At 57.0% G+C, this 7,459-nt stretch overlaps 1 long non-coding RNA gene across 1 annotated transcript; it reads left to right on the plus strand.

Moving 5' to 3' along the window:
* The first annotated feature begins 600 nt into the window (after positions 1-600).
* Positions 601-2,034, plus strand: LOC119090694 (uncharacterized). Its single transcript, XR_005093289.1, has 3 exons — positions 601-719; positions 1,317-1,345; positions 1,644-2,034. It is a non-coding gene; the product is annotated as an uncharacterized LOC119090694 (long non-coding RNA).
* The last annotated feature ends 5,425 nt before the right edge of the window (positions 2,035-7,459 follow it).

Raw genomic sequence — 7,459 nt, forward strand, 5'->3', positions numbered from 1 at the left:
ATACTTGTTTGATACTGCTTGAACAGTTCCTTTGCATGTTTCGGAGAGTGCTGTTTTCAGACTACTAGTTCGTTAAGTGTGCTGTGTGCTGGCTTGCTAAGTCCTCGCTGTGCGTGTGTATCCCCTGACTGTCTGTCAGTCCGTCGTTCTGTCAGCTCTGGACCTCCGTCAGTCTGCGGAGTGACCCGGCCGCAGCCGGTGTGGGCGGCTGACGTGACGTTCCCGCAGCGGTCGTTCCTCTTCCGCCCGCCCGGCAGCCGACCGCTCCGCTGTGCGGGGTGACCGGGGCGTGTCAGTCCCTCAGCCGTGTCCTTCCCAGCCGGTGACCGCTCGGGTCTGTGATGTGTCCTTGCGGCACGGCCGCGTCGAGACTGTTATGCTCGCCCGCCAGCCGGCGCCCTCTCCCCCGCTCTTGACTGGCGCTCTCTCCCCGGCCCCTGACCTGACCTGGACGGCTTCTCTGTCGCTTCAGGCGGCGGCTACCCGTCTCCTCCGCAGCCGCAGCAGCCAGGCTGGGCCCCGCCCGGGGCACCTTCGGCACCCTCGGCACCGCCGCCCGGCGGCGGCGGCGGCGGCTGGGCGGCACCTGGAGCTCCCTCAGGCGGTGGCGGCGGCGGCGGCGGTGGTTGGGCGTCGCCCGCCGCACCGCCCGCCGCGCCGCCCGCGTCGTCCGGCGGCGGCGGTGGAGACTGGAAGAGCGACATCGATAAAATGATGGGGTGAGATGGGATGGCGTGGGTGGCTCTCGACGCTGGAGGGGCTGTGTCCACTCATGTAGCGTTCGCTCTTGCGGTGGTTGTCTTGCAGCGCTGTTTCCCTTGTATGGGAAGTGCCGTATCATGTGTAGTGGATAAGTTGGTGCTTTCGGGCAGGATGAAACTCATCTGGCTTTAGGATGAAATTGCCGATCCTGGCACGCCGTAACCAACATCCAATGGGAGCTGACCGGTAATGCGGACTTAACTTCGTGTGTGAATATGTGCGGGTGCTCCGTGTGAAGGAGTATTCGCATTCCGCATCAGTGTGTTGTAACAGGAAAACGCGTGCGATTGCAGTAGGCTGACTCGGAGGGCCGCCGGTCTCGCGTTATTCCGCTGCAGTGCAATGGCGCGGTCGGAAAGCACGTGCTCGATTTTTGACTCCCGCTGCGGGCGCCAGGCCAAAAGTGGTAGCTTGCTGACGGGGAGTGTGCACGAGCCGACATTCCTTTTGACACGCGTGACTTGTTTGCTTCGACGCGTGTTCCATGGAGTCGGGACTGTTCGACCCGCCTGGGCCCACCGGTGCTCGGCTTACTGAGTTCTGCTCACTTTCAGTTTCGGCGATCCGGGCCAGGGAAAAGGAGGTAAGAGTCCTTGACTGGCTGTGTGACGGGAATGTCTGCGGGTGCATGGCCTTTCGCCAGACTAGGTGGTCGTTGCCCTTCTAATACGTCGCCTTTCTGATCCGTGGTAAGGCATGGTATCAGATGTATCGACCATGGTATCAGACGTGCAGTGAGTTGGCTGAATCCTTCCTGTAGGATCCGTCAGGCTGATTGTGGTGAAGTCAGCTGTCACGTGCCGCATTCCTGGGCGTTTACGGGACCCGACGCGTCACGCCGCATTGTTCTGCCTGCTGACGCTCCGACGTTCCTGTTTCAGACAAGCCACCGCCGTACAACCCCAACTTTTAGCGCTCCCTCTCCGGGAGAGCTGGGGGCGCTGATCGCCAGCCGGCCGGGACCGGTCCGTAGAGCTCCAGGAAGCGGTCGCCGTCCCTGGCTGCGCTGTTGTGGCTGCCGTAGCTTCGGTGGGCTGCGCAGCGGCCGCCGAAGACGCGGGAGCGCTGACGCCCCGGCTCGCCGCCGGCGGCTACCCCGCGCGCCTGCTCGCGGCCCGGGACGCCCGACGTGGGACCTCCATCCCCAGGCCCCGGCTTGTCGCGAGTCTGTGTCGCCGCCCCAGCGGACGTGTCTGCCGGGCCGGCGGGAGCCAGCGTCGGGGTGCATCGCGGGATGGAGACGGTCCCCGAGCGACGCCGCGGGCCGGCGCCGCCTCGTCCGTCTCCAGCGGCCGGCGACGCACGCCCAGCCCACGGCGCGGGGGCGCCGCTGTGCCGGACGGCTGCGTGTGGCCCGGTCATCGTGCGTTTAGGGACGGGTGTGGTCTGTGTGGTGTTCGGCCGGGGAGCAGGCGTTGCTCGCGCCTCCCCGCGGACCCGACGCCGGTGGCGGCGTGTGGGCGGCCCCGCTTGGTGTTGCACACTCACTTCATCGCACAATGCGGGTGCACGGATTGTGGCGGGCGCGCTGCGTGGCGACGTCGGTTTAGATAGACGACCTAGAAATGCATTTGACTCGGGTGTGTTGTTTTGAAGGTTTTGTTGAAGTTCGGCTCAGAGGGGACGTCGACCGAATCTCCGTGTTCGTTGTTTTGAATACTCACGGCGTTTTTCGGAAGCGAAAGGTATGATTTAAAGACGGCCACCCGTCGTCGGGGCGTCACTCAGACGGCGCTGTGACGGGCGCCACTACAGCGGGTTTTGTCGATCTGTGCCGCCAGTCGATGTAGTGTAGACGGGATGCAGCGTGTTGCTCGGCTGAGCTGGTGTGTTCGTCTCGTCCTGAATCTCCGGTGTCACCGGCGCGGCCGCAATGACCAATGCGAGAAGCCGCGCTGTTCCTGTACATTCGCAGCCAGTGACTAGTAGCCTGTGCAGGCACAGCCAGGTCGGTGGGGGACGGCGCTGGCGTGGCGCGGTGCTTCTGCTTGTCGTCACGTGCCGGTCGGCCGCGTGCCTGCCCCTCCCCGGGCTCTGGGGCGGTCGCTGCCGCCTCGGGGCCATCAACATTTGCCGTCCTCACGGGCTCGCTGACGTGCCGTGTAGCGTGTAGCGACAGGGCTAGCTGATGAACGGCGGCGTAAAGCGTACCTGCTGCCACCGCGTTTGCTGATCCCCGCGGTTTGGCGTACACAATATCCTACTTAGTTTTGCGGTCTCTTCTTGCCACTCGCCAACGACTGCATCAAAGCGGTGTGAATGTGGACCGTACTCTACTTAGCTTTACGGGCCCCCCCGCGGTCATCAACGACTGGATCAAAGTTGAAGTCAAACTGAACTGTGCCTGGGCGGAATGTTTGCCGCGTCACGCCCTTGGAATGGCACGGGCTCTGGTTTCGCGTCCTGGAACTACTGGCCGTGCCTTACGCATGCGTCCGCCTTGTGCCTTTGTCTGGCTGGTCTGCTTTGACAGTGTTTTCGACTCGTCACTATTTTTACATTGAACACTAGTGCGTCTATGCTTTTGCTTGTTTGGTGTGCTCCAGGTTTCCTCCGGTTCGCTTATTTGCGTTCTTTTAGCATCCTCATACGCCATACCCTGTGCAAATAGCAAATATAAATACATTTGAGTCTCTGTCACTACTTCCTATTTTCTACGGCGAGACACGCTCGTGCACTCGGGCACAGCGCACGTGCAGATACATCCTGCATCCTGCAGCTGGAAGATCGCCAGAGTACTGCGATATCACCATCTGCGGAATGGCACGTCGCCAAGAATAAACCCACGTGGAGGAAGATAGTTGCCAGGCTATTCGTCTGTCTTGCACTGCTGGCGCCGTTGTCGGCCTTGGCCGGGCCGGTGATCCGTCGTCAGGCAGCGAGGCCGCGGCGGCCCCTGGCCAGCCGGTGTCGGGACAGTACGACAACGCGCTGACACTGGCCGCTGAGCTCAGCCCTCTCAGCGGGCCCCTGCCAGTGCGGCACCACGGCGCGCGCGGCTGACTGACACAGGCCAGCCCGCTGTGAGTCTCGTGCGTCGGAGCACCTGGACAGTTATGCAGTCTCCGTGTCAGGCCTGCCGTTCTGATCAGTCCTTGACAGTCTCCGCGTCAGGCCTGCCGTCCCGATCCGGGGCTACGTCGGCGGACGGCCCAGCTGACGCCGACGCGCCGCTGAAGATGGTATCTGCGGGACAGTTCCACAGGGCTACCCGTCTGATCAGACTCGACCCGTGCGAGGATAGATCTCCTAGTAGCGCGGACCTTGGCCGGGGCGGCAGCGCTCGTGGCGCGGGCCAGCTGAGCGGAAACTGGATCGAGCTTCGACTCTCAGCGCGGCGTTTGGCTGCAAGTTCACGACAGTCTTTTTCTCTGGTGTTATGTTCGGCATAGTGAACCCGCATGGGCTGGGAAGCCAGCCAGGCACCAGTGTGTCACCAGGGGATCATACATAGCCATGCAGGTTGGACGAATCGACAAGAAGCATACATTTAAATTTGTGCAACTTTGTTACCTCCATCGTCATTGCCGTGCCATTATCTTCGTTTCACGTTACCAAACCTCATGGCGTTGTTGTCATCTCGCGACGATCACCAAATGCCGGAGAACGGAACCAGAAGCCCACAGCACCGGTCAAACCAGTTATTTTCGAACCTTAGCTTTGTTAACGAACATTGCTTACTGGTTGATCACCCGACTTAATCTTGAAAGCTCCCATGTATTGGACTGATCGGACAAAATGACGTTGATTAGCAAATACCGCCTGATATGACTCGATGAGCTTCGGTGTACGGGAATCGTTTACCGCCCAGTCAGCCGTTTTGACCATCACACAGTCACCCCATACATGGATGTTTTAAGAAAGCTTCACTCCCGCCGTCAGCTTCTCCACTGTAATTCACCACCTGTTTCTCAGCCAGGGAATGTCGCTACTGTAGGGTAGCTTGAGCAAATACACCATCACTTGGCTACCCTTCGCAGAGGCACGCGGTTACCCGCCCCGCCGGCTTGGGTCGTGGAGCCAATGCCTCTCCCCATCTTAAGGGGCGTGGATCCAACCCTCTCGTTGCGCCTGCTATCAAATTCCTGAGGGCGATTCTCAGCGCAAGTGCGGGCGCGGCCGACATCTCTCGGATAATTTATGAACTGCAAGCGCTATTCTCGAACATGGGAATAACAGCCACCCGGTGTGTTCGTCAGTTGTTGCTTGGTCGGCATCGTGTCAGAAATAGGTTTCTGAGCAGGGCTGTCGGTTCCCCTTTTCGAGTCTGATGTTCAACAAAGCATTGCACGATAAGGTTTAAACATGGTACGATTGAAACATTGCACAGACCGTGAAAGAAGCCCGTAGCCAACACAATTCTTCAAAAGTCCATACCAAACTGGAACCCGCACGTTGCGGACCGGGAACATAAATGGCAGATGCGATAATCTGAGCTCTGCGGACCACTTTCTAGCAAAAGGTATGCAAAGTTTTTGTGCATGCAACAGCCACTGGAAATTCCATTTGGCAACAAGGGCAGCCTCTGTGCCTGATCTATACTTGGCCAAGACCCTGAGGCTGTGTACGGACTTATTTAACTGTGTGTGACTGTCACTAGCTTTACCTTCGCAAGACAACCTTGCCAGCCAATAAGACTAGATAATTATGTGGAAGGAGAAAAAGACATCGCACAGCACAGCGGTACCACGGAGTTCGGATGTAGCTATACTGGCTGGCATGCAGCGGCGCAGGGAAGGCGGGCTTGCCCCTCCCCTTTGGCAAACATTTTTACCGTTCATGATACATGTTGACGAGCTGGATGTCATATTAGTCTGCTTCGACTTCGGGGCAGTTAAGTTTTCTTTGATAGGAGCGCTTTCACAGGTGGACGATTTGCTTTAATACAGCACCTAAATGACGAAAATTACGAAGTTTCACCTCCTCATTCGAGAAACATTGACAACATAACAATATCAAAGTACACTGGTTCCAAAACAAGGAAAGAAATGGTTTCGTTGCGGAAAGCCACGTGAAGCAACTACCTGGTGTCAATAAAATTTGACGGAGATGTTAGGTTCCGGAACAAAAAGTAGAATACAAAAAACGAAAAGAAAAAGTGCAACAAAGTGTCGAACGCAGCTGGTCGAAAGGGATAAAAGGTAACAAGGATGCTGATGACTGGGTTTTGCTATCGCACGCCATAAGTGCTCTAAGCTGGGCCAGACCTTGTCACCCGGCGAACGGTCCTGGCAGGAAGCCAACCTTCCAGCCTTCACGACCGAACAATACGCGACACACCCTAAGGGTATCAGGCGGCCGATCGGCCATGTTCGATGTCCCTGTCAGCGCCCTGTTTAGCCCATGAAGATCACCCCCTGACCTGTTCTGGGACAGTCGCGAGCCTCACAGGCACAAACGGCGAGAGGTAGCGTACGGCGGCGGTGCCAGTGGCGAGTCCTTTTTTTTCTTTCTCGCTTTGTTCTGGTGTTGGACAGGCACTGGCCTGGTTCCCAATATTGGTTCCAATTTTGTTCGCATTTCCTTCTGGAAACGAGGTCTGGATGGTTGGTTCCGGCTGGTTTCGACATACGTCCATACCCCGGCTGCTGCCTACCGTATTCTATCGCTTTTTTGCAAACACAGCATCCTGGTTCCTGGTCCTCCCTAGTTCTTTCGCAAATGAAAATGGAGGCTGCTGATTTCAAATGGCATCCTCACAAACACCAACACCTGGGATATTGCGCCGGGCCATGCTCATATGGATGTCATTCGGAAGACATTGGTCTGCTGAACACGACCTGGGGTGCCAATTTTTATAAACCATTGTGGGGCCGAACTGAAGGCTCCTCCGAACCGAACCTACCACCCCTTTTTTTCTCGCTGGACTTAGCCCACTTAATTTTGATTGAATGCGACATATGTCTTTAATCTTTGAATAATTTATAAGCCTTCAAATAAGCAGTAAAAAAGTAATGCAGGGTTGGATCCAGGGAGCAGGCGCTGGACGCACGCGTGTCTTCTGATCGGCACGTGAAGGCGCCCCTTTAGAGGCCGCCTTAGGGCGCCGATGGCGCTCTTCCATGACGGTCACGGGAGACGCCACGTGTTTTAGTTGTGTGGGACGGGGACGGGGTTAGCCATGAAGGACCTTGGTCATTCCCATATTCCAGAGCTTTTTACTTTAACCTCACAAGCCATTGCGTGTCTTATGGGCTAGGTATGTGAAGTTTATTGCATCGTTTATCCGCTCAGCTGTTACGGTTTTTATTTTGGGGTGAGAGCAACCATGACTTTTTGTTATGAGAGTGGTATACGACGCCACTACGCAGACAGATCTGAGAAGATAGTTTTTGTGTTATGATCATCTTTTACCCACGTTTTTGTAGTACTCCAGCCAACAACATTAAGGGGACAAAGCCAGCATTCGGGGGGGGGGGAGGCCCAGCTCAACATGGGAGGGGGGGGGGGGGGGGTCAGGGCCCTCACAAAAGAATACAATTCGACACCCGTAAACATCGTGGAACACTTCTGATCGCTACCAGTTCCGCACGACTGCTTCCTTCGGAGCAAAACTGCGACGACTGCTGCCTTCAGAACAAAACTGTCACGACTGCTGCGTTCACCTCTCAACACATCTCGAACTTGACGTATTCCATGGCTAAGCGAAAACCCATGCGACCAGTTCAGCAGAAAAACACATGTTGTGGCTTACGAC

This window comes from Pollicipes pollicipes, unplaced genomic scaffold (assembly GCF_011947565.3).
Source record: "Pollicipes pollicipes isolate AB1234 unplaced genomic scaffold, Ppol_2.1 Scaffold_3087;HRSCAF=3621_pilon_pilon_pilon, whole genome shotgun sequence".
NCBI classification, from domain to species: domain Eukaryota; kingdom Metazoa; phylum Arthropoda; class Thecostraca; order Pollicipedomorpha; family Pollicipedidae; genus Pollicipes; species Pollicipes pollicipes.